General features: G+C 45.1%; 1 protein-coding gene across 6 annotated transcripts in view; it reads left to right on the top strand.

Moving 5' to 3' along the window:
* LOC147114384 (E3 ubiquitin-protein ligase RNF130-like) overlaps positions 1-12,482 on the top strand; it is a 220,144-nt gene that overhangs the window by 129,260 nt on the left and 78,402 nt on the right. The gene's annotated exons all lie outside the window — the stretch shown is intronic.

Here is a 12,482-nt window from a genome sequence, read left to right as displayed (position 1 = left end):
GTCAGGTGGGCAGAACAGTGGCAAATGGAATTCAATCCAGAGAAGTGTGGAGGTAATGCATTTGGGGAGGGCTAACAAGGAAAGGGAATACACATTAAATGGTAGGACACTGAGTAGTGTAGAGGAACAAAGGGACCTTGGAGTGCATGTCCACAGATCCCTGAAGGTAGCAGGCCAGGTAGATAAGGTGGTTAAGAAGGCATACGGAATGCTTGCCTTTATTAGCCGTGGCATAGAATACAAGAGCGGGGGGGGGGGGGGGTTATGCTTCAACTGTATAAAACACTAGTTAGGCCTCAGCTGGAGTACTGCGTGCAGTTCTGGTCACCACATTACAGGAAAGATGTGATCGCACTAGAGAGGGTACAGAGGAGATTTACAAGGATGTTGCCGGGAGTAGAGAATCTTAGCTATGAGGAAAGACTGGATAGGCTGGGTCTGTTTCGCATTGAACAGAGGAGGCTGAGAGGGGACCTTTATTGAGGTGTATAATATTATGAGGGGCCTAGATAAAGTGGATACAGAGGACCTATTTCCCTTAGCAGAGGGGTCAAAAACCAGGGGGCACAGATTTAAAGTAATTGGTGGAAGGTTTAGAGGGGATTTGAGGGGAAATTTCTTCACCCAGAGGATTGTGGGGGTCTGGAACTCACTGCCTGAAAGGGTGGTAGAGGCAGGAACCCTAACCACATTTAAAAAGTACTTGGATGTGCACTTGGGATGGTCTAACCTGCAGGGCTACGGACCAAGAGCTGGGAAGTGGGATTAGGCTGGATAGCTCTTTGTTGGCCGGCTCGGACACGATGGGCCGAAATGGCCTCCTTCCGTGCTGCAACTTTCTATGATTCTAAGAATGGTTCCAGGGATGAGGGACTTCAGTTATATGGACAGACTGGAGAAGCTGGGGTTGTTCTCCTTAGAGCAGAGAAGGTTGAGAGGGGATTTGATCGAGGTGTTCAAAATCATGAGGGGTCTAGATAGAGTAGATAGAGAGAAACTGTTCCCATTGGCGGAAGGGTCGAGAACCAGAGGACACAGATTTAAGGTGATTGACAGAAGAACCAAAGGCGACATGAGGAAAAACTTTTTTACGCAGCGAATGGTTAGGATCTGAAATGCACTGCCTGAAAGGGTGGTGGAGGCAGATTCAGTCAGGCTTCCAAAAGAGAATGCAATAAGTACCTGAAGGGAAAAACTTTGCAGGGCTACGGGGAAAGGGTGGGTGGGTGAGTGGGACTAGCTGAAGTGCTGTTGCAGAGAGCTGGCACGGGCTCGACGGGCTGAATTGCCTCCTCCTGTGCTGTAACCATTCTATGATTCTATGATAACTCAGCAGAGAATCTCCTGCAATGGCTTCACGTACCTTTCCTGCCCCGTTGCCTTTGAAGTCCCCAAAGGATCAATCCTTGGCCTCTCCTATTTCTCATCTACATGCTGCCCCTTGGCGACATCATCCGAAAACACAAGATTCTACATGTATGCTGATGACACTCATCCCTGCCTTACTACCACCTCTTTCAACCCTTCCACTGCCTCTGATTTGTCACCCTGCTTCTCCGACATCCAGTATTGGATGAGCAGGAATTTCCTCCAATTAAATATTGAGAAGACCAAAGCCATTGTCTTCAGACCCCACCACAAACTCCGTTCCCTAGCCACCGACTCCATCCTTCTCCCTGGTCACTGTTAAACGTAGGTCAGCAAGCACAGGCGTGACAGGTGAACGGGACACAGTGCGAGGTTAGATACAGGCAGCAGAGTTTTGGATGAGCTGAAGTTTTTGTCGGGTGGAAGATGGGAGGCTGGCCAGGAGAGCGTTGGAATATTGAGAGGTAACAAAGGCATGGATGAGGGTTTAGCAGCAGGGGGCAGGGGTGGAGCCGCGCGATGTTATGGAGGTGGATGCAGGTGGTCTTGGTGATGGAGCGGTACAAAAAAAATGTAAAAAGTCCAATGGAATGTTGGCCTTTATCTCGAGGGCTGGAATACAACGGTTGGAAATTATGTTACAGCTGTACAGAGCTCTGGTCAGACCCCATCTGGAGTAACAGTGTTCAGTCCTGGGCCCCGCACCTCGGGAAGGATATATCGGCCTCGGAGGGGGAGCAGCGCAGATTCACCAGAATGATACCGGGGCTAAAAGGGTTAAATCACGAGGACAGGTTGCACAGACTGGGCTTGTATTCCCTCGAGTTTAGAATAAGGGGTGATCTAATGGAGGTGTTTGATGTTTAAAGGATTTGATGGGGTAGATAGAGAAACGATTTCCTCTGGTGGGAGAGTCCAGAACAAGGGGGCATAACCTTAAAATTACAGCCAGGCTGTTCATGAGTGATGTCAGGAAGCACTTGTTCACACAAAGGGCAGTGGAAACCTGGAAATCCCTCCCCCAAAAAGCTGTTGAGGCTAGGGGTCAAAAGAAAATTAAAAAATTGAGATTGATAGATTTTTGTTGGATAAGGGTATTAAGGGTTACGGAACCAAGGCTGGTCGATGGAGTTGATACAGATCAGCCATGATCTAACCAAATAGCGGAACAGGCTCGAGGGGCTGCATGGCCTCCTCCTGTTCCTATGTTCCTGCTTTGATTCCTTCTTCAAATATCACTCAAAAACAGGTTCACCGGTCGTTGAAGGACAGGCAAAAAGGAAAAGGTGGTGGGGTAGCATTGCTGGTTAAAGAGGAGATTAACACAATAGTAAGGAAGGATATTAGCTCTGATGATGTGGAATCTGTATGGGTAGAGCTGAGAAATACCAAGGGGCAGAAAACATTAGTGGGAGTTGTATACAGACCCCCAAACAGTAATGCTGAGGTTGGGGATGGCATTAAACGGGAAATTAGTGACGCGTGCAATAAGGGCACAGCAGTTATCATGGGTGACGTTAATCTGCATATAGATTAGGCTAACCAAATGAGTAACAATACTGTGGAGGAGGAATTCCTAGAGTGTATACGGGATGGTTTCCTGGACCAATATGTCAAGGAACTGAAATAAAGAATAGGCTTCCAAAGTTAGGCTTTATTAACTTTAAAATCGGCAGCATATCTTTCTACATCCAGTCCCAACTAAAGCTAGAAAAGGACTGAATTTAAGGTAGCCACAACACATCATGTGATCATCAACTACCAATGAGATTACAACACATATCCCAAGGCAGTTAACAAACAACGAATCACAATACTTTTACTAATCAAGGAATAATCACCACAGGAACCAACTAGAGATCAGGCCATCTTAGACTGGGTATTATGTAATGAGAAAGGATTCATTAGCAATGTTGTTGTGCGAGGCCCCTTGGGGAGGAGCGATCATAATATGATAGAATTCTTCATTAAGATGGACAGTGAAGTAGTTGACTCAGAGACTAGGGTCCTGAATTTAAATAAAGGAAACTACGATGAGGCACGAGCTGGCTAGGATGGATTGGGGAACGTTACTTAAAGGATTGACGGTGGATAGGCAATGGCAAACATTTAAAGATCGCAAGGATGAACTACAGTATTTGTTCATCCCTGTTTGGCATAAAAATAAAACAAAAAGGGTGACTCAACCATGGCTAACAAGGGAAATTAGGGATAGCATAAGATCCAAGGAGAGGACATATAAATTGGCCAGAAAAAGCAGGAAAATTGAGGATTGGGAGCAGTTTAGGATTCAGCAAAGGAGGACAAAGGGATTAATTAAGAGGGGGAAATAGAATATGAGAGTAAGCTTGCAGGCAACATAAAAACTGACTGTAAAAGCTTCTATACATATGTGAAGAGAAAAAGATTGGTGAAGTCAAGCGTAGGTCCCTTGCAGTCAGAATCAGGGGAATTTATAATGGGGAACAAAGAAATGGCAGACCAATTAAATACATACTTTGGTTCTGTCTTCACAAAGGAGGACACAAATAACCTTCCAGAGATTTCAGGGAACATAGGGCCTAATGAGAAGGAGGAATTGAATGAAATCAGTGTTTGTAGGGAAATTGACGGGATTGATGGCAGATAAATCCCCAGGGCCTGATAATCTACATCCTAGGGTACTTAGGGAAGTGACCCTAGAAATAGTAGATGCATTGCTGATCATCTTCCAAAATTCTATAGACTCTGGAACAGTTCCCATGGATTGGAGGGTAGCTAATGTAACCCCACTATTTAAAAAAGGTGGTAGAGAGAAAACGGGGAATTATAGACCAGTAAGCCTGACATCAGTAGTGGGGAAAATGCTAGAGTCCATTATAAAAGATGTAATAGCAGAGCACTTGAAAAACAGTGACAGGATCGGTCAAAGTCAACATGGATTTACAAAAGGTAAATCATGCTTGACTAATCTACTGGAATTTTTTGAGGATGTAACTGGTAGAATAGATAAGGGAGAACCAGTGGATGTGGTGTATTTGGACTTGCAGAAGGCTTTCGATAAGGTCCCGCAAAAGAGATTGGCGTGCAAAGTTAAAGCGCATGGGATTGGGGGTAAGGTACTGACTTGGATAGAGAACTGGTTGGCAGACAGGAAGCAAAGAGTTGGAATAAACGGGTCTTTTTCCGAGTGGCAGGTAGTGACTAGTGGGGTACCGCAGGGATTGGTGCTAGGACCCCAGCTATTCACAATATAATTTAATGATCTAGACGAGGGAACTAGATGTAATATCTCCAAGTTTGCAGACGACACAAAGCTGGGTGGGCGTGTGTGCTGTGAGGAGGATGCCGAGAAACTCCAGTATGATTTGGACAGGTTGGGTGATTGGGCAGATGCATGGCAGATGCAGTATAATGTGGATAAATGCAAGGTTATCCACTTTGGTGGCAAAAACAGGAAGACATTTTATTATCTGATTGGGAAAAGGGGAAGTGCAACGAGACCTGGGTGTCCTTGTGCACCAGTCGCTGAAGGTAAGCATGCAGATGCAGCAGGCGGTTAAGAAGGCAAATGGTATGTTGGCCTTCGTAGCGAGAGGGTTTGAGTACAGGAGCAAGGATGTCTTGCTGCAGTTGTACAGGGCCTTGGTGAGACCACAGCTTGAGTATTGTGTGCAGTTTTGGTCGCCTTATCTGAGGAAAGATGTTCTTGCCATGGAGGGAGTGCAGCGAAGATTCACCAGACTGATACCTGGGATGGCAGGAATGACGTATGAAGAGAGATTGGGTCGACTAGGCTTATATTCGCTAGAGTTTAGAAGAATGAGAGGGGATCTCATTGAAACGTATAAAATTCTAACAGGACTAGACAGACTAGATGCAGGGAAGGATGTTCCCGATGGCGGGGGAGTCCAGAACCAGGGGTCACAGTCTAAGGATAAGGGGTAAGCTATTTAGGACTGAGATGAGGAGGAATTTCTTCACCCAGAGAGTGGTGAACCTGCGGAATTCTCTACCACAGAAGGCAGTTGAGGCCAACTTATTAAATATATTCAAGAAGGAGTTGGTTATATTTCTTAAGGCTAAAGGGATCAAGGGATATGGGGAGAAAGCAGGGACAGGGTACTGAGTTTGGATGATCAGCCATGATCTCATTAAATGGCGGAGCAGGCTCGAGGGGCCGAATGGCCTGCTCTTGCTCCTGTCTTCGATGTCTCTATGTTCAGTGTATTGTTGCTGGGGAAAGCGAAATAGCATCTGCATTTCACTACAGTTGCTGGTTTGGAACATGATAGCACTGTATAAATGTCAGCCTTGCTTGCCTTTTATACAAGTGCCGTAATTTAAACTATGATAAAGACGCAGTACCAAACACACAGCAGCAGTTTGTTAGTGATACCAATCATTCTAGAGCTTCTGGCATCATGCCAATAGTTTCTATCTCCTCAGCTGCTCTGGTTTTGTCCAGAAGTGAAACTGACTGTAATGGAAAATGCAGCAGGTTTGTACAAACAACATTGATTATTATCTGTAAGAGTTTTAATAATCTTTGGTACTCTGCCAATGGGTTCAGTGCATTTGCCTAGTGAGTGGCTGGACCAAAAAGGAAGAGGGTAGCTAAAGTAAATGTTGGTCCCTTAGAGGATGAGACTGGGGAATTAATAATGGGGAACGGGGAAATGGCAGAGACTCTGAACAAATATTTTGTATCTGTCTTCACTGTAAAAGATACTAACAACATCCCAATAATGGATAATCAAGGGGCCACAGGAAGTGGGGAACTAAAAACAATCACTATCACTAAGGAAATGGTACTCTGTAAAATAATGGGACTAAAAGATGACAAGTCCCCTGGACCAGACGGCCTGCATCCCAGGATCTTAAAGGAAGTGGCTGCAGAGATGGTGGATGCATTGGTTGCAATATACCAACATTTCCTGGACTCTGGAGCGGTCGCAGCGGACTGGAAAACCGCTAATGTAACCCCCCTATTTAAGAAAAGAGGGAGACAGGATGCAGGAAACTATAGACCAGTTAGCCTAACACCTGGCGTTGGGAAAATGCTGGAGTCCTTCATTAAGGAAGCAGTAGCAGGGCATTTAGAAAATCATACTGCAGTCAAACAGAGTCAGCATGGTTTTAGGAAAGGGAAATCATGTTTAACAAATTTGTTGGAGTTCTTTGAGAATGTAACAAGCAGGGTGGACAAAGGTGAGCCAGTGGATGTGGGGTATTTGGATTTCCAGAAGACATTCGATAAGGTGCCACATAAAAGGGTACTGCATAAGATAAGAGCTCATAGAGTCATAGAGTTTTACAGCACAGAAAGAGGCCCTTCGGCCCATCGTGTCTGCGCCGCCCATCCATCCCTGTCCAGTCTAATCCCATTTTCCAGCATTTGGTCCATAGCCTTGTATGCAATGGCATTTCAAGTGCTCATCCAAATGCTTCTTGAATGTTGTGAGGGTTCCTGCCTCCACCACCCTTTCAGGCATTGAGTTCCACATTCCAACCACCCTCTGGGTGAAAAAGTTCCTCCTCAAATCCCCTCTAAATCTCCTGCCCCTTACCCTGAATCTATGCCCCCTTGTTATTGACCCCCCCACTAAGGGGAAAAGTTCCTCTTTATCTACCCTATCTATGCCCCTCATTATTTTGTACACCTCAATCAGGTCCCCCCTCAGCCTTCTCTGCTCCAAGGAAAACAACTCCAGCCTGTCCAGCCTCTCTTCATAGCTGAGGCGCTCCATCCCAGGTAACATCCTGGTGAATCTTCTCTGCACCCTCTCCAAAGCAATCACATCCTTCCTATAGTGAGGCGACCAGAACTGCACACAGTACTCCAGCTGTGGCCTCACCAGCGTTTTGTACAGCTCCATCATAACCTCCCTGCTCTTATATTCTATGCCTCGGCTAATGAAGGCAAGTATCCCATATGCCTTTTTAACCACCTTATCTACCTGCTCCGCTGCCTTCAGGGATCTATGTACATGTACACCAAGGTCCCTCTGACCCTCTGTACTTCCTAGGGTCCTACCACTCATTGTGTATTCCCTTGCCTTATTTGTCCGTCCAAAATGCATCACCTCGCACTTTTCAGGGTTAAATTCCATTTGCCACTTCTCCGCCCATCTGACCAACCCGTTTATATCGTCCTGTAGCCGGAGGCTTTCCTCCTCGCAATTTACCACCCCACCAATTTTCGTGTCATCTGCGAACTTACTGATCATACCTTTTACATTTTCATCCAAATCATTTATGTAGATCACAAACAATAAGGGACCCAGCACCGATCCCTGAGGTACCCCACTGGACACAGGCTTCCAGTCACAAAAGCAACCTTCGACCATCACCCTCTGCCTCCTGCCACTCAGCCAGTTTAGGATCCAACGCGCCAAGGCACCCTGGATCCCATGGGCTCTTACCTTCTTGACCAGTCTCCTATGCGGGACTTTGTCAAAAGCTTTACTGAAGTCCATGTAAACCACATCCACAGCATTTCCCTCATCCACCCCACTAGTCACCCCCTCGAAAAATTCGATCAGATTGGTCAGACATGATTTACCCTTGACAAAGCCATGCTGACTATCCCCGATTAATCCTTGCCTCTCCAAGTGGAGATTAATTTTGTCCCTCAGAATTTTTTCCAATAATTTCCCCACCACAGATGTTAGACTCACTGGCCTGTAATTCCCTAGTTTATCCCTGCTACCCTTCTTGAATAATGGTACTACGTTAGCTGTTCTCCAGTCCTCTGGTACATCCCCTGTGGCCAGAGAGGTTCTGAAAATTTGTGTCAGAGCCCCTGCAATCTCCTCCCTTGCCTCCCACAGCAGCCTGGGATACATCTCGTCCGGGCCTGGGGATTTATCCACTTTTTGGCCCGCTAAAACCGCTAGCACCTCCTCCCTCTCGATGCTAATATGTTCAAGTATGTCACCGTCCCCTTGCCCGATTTCTATGTCTGCATCGTCTTTCTCCATAGTGAACACAGATGCAAAAAATTCATTTAAAACCCCGCCTACATCCTCTGGCTCTACACACAGATTGCCACTTTGGTCCCTAATGGGCCCTACCCTTTCCCTGGTTATCCTCTTGCCCTTAATATACTTATAAAACATCTTAGGATTTTCCTTTATTATGGAGTTGGGGGTACTATATTAGCAAGGATAGAGGATTGGCTAGCTAACAGAAAACAAAGTTGGATAAATGGGTCATTTTCTGGCTGGCAAACGGTAACTAGTGGGGTGCCACAAGGATCGGTGCTGGGGCCTCAACTATTTACAATCTACATTAATGACTTGGATGAAGGGATCGAGTGTAATGTAGCCAAGTTTGCCAATGATACAAAGATGGGTGGGAAAGCAAGTTGTGCAGAGGACTCAAAGAATCTGCAAAGGGATATAGACAGGCTAAGTGAGTGGGCAAACATTTGGCAGATGGAGTATAATGTGGGAAAGTGCGAGGTTATCCACTTTGGTATGAAAAATAAAAAAGCAAACTATTATTTAAATGGAGAGAGATTACAAAATGCTACAGTTCAGAGGGACCTGGGGGTCCTTGTGCATGAAACACAAAAAGTTAGCATGCAGGTACAGCAAGGAATCAAAAAGGCAAATGGAATGTTGGCCTTTATTGCAAGGGGGTTGGAGTATAAAAGCAGGGAAGTCCTGCTACAACTGTACAGGTCGTTGGTGAGACCACACCTTGAGTACTGCGTACAGTTTTGGTCTCCTTATTTAAGGAAGGATATACTTGCATTGGAGGCAGTTCAGAGACGATTCACTCGGTTAATTCCAGAGATGAGGGGGTTGACTTATGAGGAAAGGTTGAGCAGGCTGGGCCTATACTCATTGGCATTTAGAAGAATGAGAGGTGACCTTATCGAAACATATAAGATACTGAGGGGGCTAGATAGGGTAGATGCAGAGAGGATGTTTCCCCTCGTGGGGAAACCTAGAACTCGGGGGCACAGTCTCAGAATAAAGGGTCGCCCTTTTAGAACTGAGATGAGGAGGAATTTCTTCTCTCAGAGGGTCGTAAATCTGTGGCATTCTCTGCCCCAGAGAGCTGTGGAGGCTGGGTCATTAAATACATTTAAGGTGGCGATAGACAGATTTTTGCAAGATAAGGGAGTGAAGGGTTATGGGGAGCGGGCAGGGAAGTGCCTTTGAGCCCAAGATCAGCCATGATCTTATTGAATGGCGGAGCAGGCTCGAGGGGCCAAGTGGCCTATTCCTGCTCCTGTTTCTTATGTTCTTATACAGATCAGGCTGGTCCCACATTCATTTCCAGGTCTAAGAACATAAGAAATAAGAGCAGGAGTAGGATAATCGGCCCCTCGAGCCTGCTCCGCCATTCAATAAGATCATGGCTGATCTGATCCGAACCGCCAATCTACTATCACAGAACCATCTCCTGAATCTAACAGAATTAGACACACGAAATAGGAGCAGGATCAGGCTACACGGCCCCTGGGCCCGCTCTGCTACCCACAGGGCCATGTCCGATCCGAACCTAGACTCATGTCCAAATTCCTGCCCGCTCTCAGTAACCCTTAATTCCCTTTACTTCTAGGAAACTGTCTATTTCTGTTTTAAATTTATGTAATGATGTAGCTTCTACAGCTTTTTGGGGCAGCATATTCCATGGACCTACCACCCTCAGTGAAGTAGTTCCTCCTCATCTCAGTTTTGAAAGAGCAGCCCCTTATTCTAAGACTATGCCCCCTAGTTCTAGTTTCACCCATCATCGGGAACATCCTCCCCGCATCCACCCGATCCAACCCCTTCACAATCTTATATGTTTCAATAAGATCGCCTCTCATTCTTCTGAACTCCAATGAGTAGAGTCCCAATCTACTCAACCTCTCCTCATATGTCCATCCCCTCATCCCCGGGATTAACCGAGTGAACCTTCTTTGTACTGACTCGAGAGCATGTATGTCTTTTCTTAAGTATGGACACCAAAACTACGCAGTATTCCAGGTGCGGTCTCACCAATACCTTGTACAACTGAAGCAATACCTCCCTATTTTTATATTCTATCCCCCTAGCAATGAAAGCCAACATTCCATTGGCCTTCTTAATCACTTGCTGCACCTGCATACTAACCTTTTGAGTTTCGTGCACCAGGACCCCCAGATCCCTTTGTACTTCAGTACTTTCCAGTTTCTTGCCATTAAGATAATAACTTGCTCTACGATTTTTCCTGCCAAAGTGCATAACCTCACACTTTCCAGTATTGTATTCCATCTGCCAAATCTCTGCCCACTTACTTAGCCTGTCTATGTCCCCTTGCAGGTTTTTTATGTCCTCCTCACTCACTACTTTCCCTCCCATCTTAGTATCATCTGCAAACTTTGATATGTTACACTCGGTCCCCTCCTCCAAATCGTTAATATAGATTGTGAAGAGTTGGGGACCCAGCACTGACCCCTGCGGAACACCACTAGTTACTGCTTGCCAGTCTGAGAATGAACCATTTATCCCAACACTCTGCCTTCTGTTAGATAGCCAATCCTCTATCCATGCCAGAATATTACCCCCAATCCTGTGATTTTTTATCTTAAGCAATAATCTTTTGTGTGGCACCTTGTCAAATGCCTTTTGGAAGTCTAAATACACTACGTCCACTGGTTCCCCTTTATCCACCCTGATGCGCTATCAATAACTCAAAAGACTGAGATTAAGCGAGTAATTAACAGGCTTTTATTAACAAGAGAATGAAGGTGTGCCTCGAGTGGTCGACCAGTCCAGAATACAAAGGGGCTGTGGAGCAGTCACCTTTATACCTGGATTCGTGGGAGGAGTCAGCCGAGGCATGTACAGGCATGTACACAGTGGAATACAAACAGTGGTTTACCACACACCCTATATGTTACTTCCTCAAAGAACTCCAGCAAATTTGTCAAACATGAGTTCCCCTTCATAAAACCATGCTGACTTTGTTCTATTAAATTATGATTATCCAAATGTCCTGTTACTGCCTCCTTAATAATGGACTCCAAAATTTTACCTACCACAGATGTTAGGCTAACCGGTCTATAGTTTCCAGCCTTCTGTCTACTGCCCTTTTTAAATAAGGGTGTTACATTAGCACTTCTCCAGTCTGCCGGGACCTTTGCTGAGTCCAGGGAATTTTGGAAAATTATTACCAATGCATCCACAATCCCTACCGCCACTTCCCTCAAGACCCTAGGATGTAAGCCATCAGGTCCAGGTGATTTATCCGCCTTGAGTCCCATTATTTTACCGAGTACCACTTCCTTAGTGATTTTGATCGTGTTTAGCTCCTCCCCCCCTTTAGCCCCCTGTTTGTCCAGTGTTGGGATATTCTTGGTGTCTTCTACTGTAAAGACTGATACAAAATATTCATTCAGTGTTTTTGCCATCTCCATATTTCCCACCATTAATTTCCCAGTCTCATCCTCTAAGGGACCAACATTTACTTTAGCCACCCTTTTTCTTTTTATATAACTATAAAAACTCTTACTATCTGTTTTTATATTTTTTGCTAATTTACTTTCATAATCTATCTTCCCTTTCTTAATCAATCTTTTTGTTATTTTTTGCTGTCTTTTAAAGTTTTCCCAATCCTCTATCCTCCCACTAGATTTGGCTACCTTATATGCCCTTGTTTTTAGTCGAATACTATCCTTAATTTCTTTACTTAGCCACGGATGGCTGTCTTTTCTTTTACACCCTTTTCTTCTCAGTGGAATATATATTTTTTGGAAGTTGTAAAATAACTCCTTAAATGTACACTACTGATCATGTATCGTCTTACCCTTTAATCTATTTTCCCAATCCACTCCACTCAATTACGCTCTCATACCTTCATAGTCTCCTTTATTCAAGCTTAGCACGCTTGTTTGAGATCCAACCTTCTCACCCTCTAATTGAATATGGAATTCAACCATGTTATGGTCACTCATTCCAAGGGGATCCTTTACTAGGACATTTTTAATTAATCCTGTCTCGTTACACAGGACCAGATCTAAGGTTGCTTGTCCCCTGGTCGGTTCAGTTACATACTGCTCAAGAAACCCATCCCTAATACACTCAATGAACTCATCCTCAAGGCAGCCCTGCCCATTTTGATTTGTCCAATTAATATGATAGTTAAAATCCCCC

Source organism: Somniosus microcephalus, chromosome 8 (genome assembly GCF_052327205.1).
Source record: "Somniosus microcephalus isolate GS21.2 chromosome 8, FLI_Smic_1.0, whole genome shotgun sequence".
In the NCBI taxonomy this organism is placed as follows: Eukaryota; Metazoa; Chordata; class Chondrichthyes; order Squaliformes; family Somniosidae; genus Somniosus; species Somniosus microcephalus.
This window is presented reverse-complemented; position numbering and strand designations above follow the sequence as displayed.